Source organism: Arachis ipaensis, chromosome B09 (assembly GCF_000816755.2).
Source record: "Arachis ipaensis cultivar K30076 chromosome B09, Araip1.1, whole genome shotgun sequence".
NCBI lineage: Eukaryota > Viridiplantae > Streptophyta > Magnoliopsida > Fabales > Fabaceae > Arachis > Arachis ipaensis.
In genome coordinates this window covers 16,696,408-16,698,471 of record NC_029793.2, presented here as the reverse complement: position 1 = coordinate 16,698,471, position 2,064 = coordinate 16,696,408, and positions in this window count along the sequence as shown.

Sequence of the window (2,064 nt, the reverse complement as noted above, 5' to 3'; positions counted from 1 at the left end):
CGCGACACCGTGCCCCGCCACCGCACCGGACGCCGCCGCAGCCACCTTCTTCCCTGTCCCACCCCTTCCGCTTACCAGGTTCTGCAACACGCAACCCTTTCTATCCGTTTGTCACTTTTCTGTATATTTTTTATTCCGTTTATGTTCATGATTAGGATAGCTAGACTTGCATGTTGTAGTGGATTTTTAGGATGTTAGGTAGTTTAGGCTGTGGTTAGTGGATCTAGGACTGTTTACTTGCACTGTTCTTACTTCTGTTTTATCCTATGTGCAAAATCTGTTGCTGCTATAATCATGATTCATATGCTGCTTTCTAGTATGTTGCTGCTGTTTACATTGAGTTTTTATGTTTATTTTATATCTATGTACATGCAGCTTGATTTTTTTTAATTCATATGAACTAATATGATTGCTGTTTATCTTCCGGGACAATCCAATTTTAGCCGGAATGCTGCCCAAATTTTTTTAAAATTGTTTTCATTCATGTTTTGGTTTGGCATTTCTGAAATCTGTTTTACTCTACTTTACCCTTTTGTGATGCCGAGTACTCACGAGACGGAGATCCCGGCTACCATGATCACCCTCCTTTGGTGTGTGCTAGAGGGTAAGGACCTTTATCTGCCACGTTTCATTCGGCACTATATGGCCAGGGTCCACGTCCGCGGCACTCTCCCCTTTCCTTATCTGGTTACACGGCTAGGCCGTCAGGCTGATGTACCTTGGGAGGATGCCGATGAGAGACCACCAGTGGCGGATTGCAGGAAGATCATTCCTCACAGCAGGAACTTCCTTGCTTTGGGCTACAGACCACCACCTGCCACTGCTACTGATGAGACAGCCCCTCCGTCTGCTGGACCCTCTTCATCCACAGCTGCCACAGCTACCCCTGCTGCCACCACTGCACCTCCACCCGCCTCTGAGCCGGTTTACCGCCTCGTGCACCGTCTATTCCGCCAGCTTGATCAGATGGAGCGCCGTAACAGGCGCCGGTATGAGAGATTGGAGCGCCGCAGCAGGCGACGCTATTCCCATCTGAAGCTGATGATCAGACAGGGCGCCGACATCCCCTCCGAGCCCGACACACCATCAGAGCCATCAGAGGAGGAGGAGGATGAGCACGAGGAGGAGCCTCATTCCCAGGCGGAGACTCATCAGCAGGCAGGCACAGAGCACGCCACACCACAGCAGGAGGCCCCACATCAGCTTAAGGCTGCAGATCCGGAGATCCCGCTCCAGTCAGTCCCTCCTCTACAGCAGCCAGACTCTCAGCCCACCACCGCCACAGAGACCCCATCTACCATCCCTCCCAGTGATGACACTCCTTCACATCCGGCTTGATTGAGCATCGAGGACGATGCTTCATTTTACGTGTGGGGAGGTCGCCATCTCTGGCGTTTATTTTGGTGAACTACTACATACCTTTTCTTTTATTTTGGATATTTTTCTGTATTTTTCTCTTTTTCTTTTATTGTTATTTTCTGAGTACTTATACATTGCTACTTGTGTATTTTACTCTATTTTCTGCATTTTGCATTTTTTTTGTTCATATTTTAGTTATTTAGTTCATTTTAGTTATTTAGTTTAGTTTGCAATTCTAACTTATTAGTGGATTAATTAGCATAGATTACCCTTTTTAGCATAAGATAGTATAGTTTAAATTGAAAAATATAAAAAGAGTAAGCTAGGAACTTGAACATATCAGATTTAAATCCACAAAACTTGTATATAGCATTACATGATGTAGTTAAGCTGACAACATTTCTTCAAGGAGGAACATTAAAACTTCAAAGGCTATCCTAAATTACTTTTTAAGAGAATAATGAGAATTTTTAACTAGAATGTGGGAAACCTTTTGGGAACATGGATGATAGAAATAAAAGGTAGAAAAGTTAAAAGGAATAAAATAAAATTTGGGAAGCATGCTCATGAGAAAATCTAAGTGATTCAATTACCATGTGCATTAAAAAAAAAGAGAGAAAGAAAGTTATTTTTTTTCAGCATTTGAATAAAAGGGGATACAAAAGAAATTCCCCAATGCAAAATAAAAACAATGCACCTGGGATA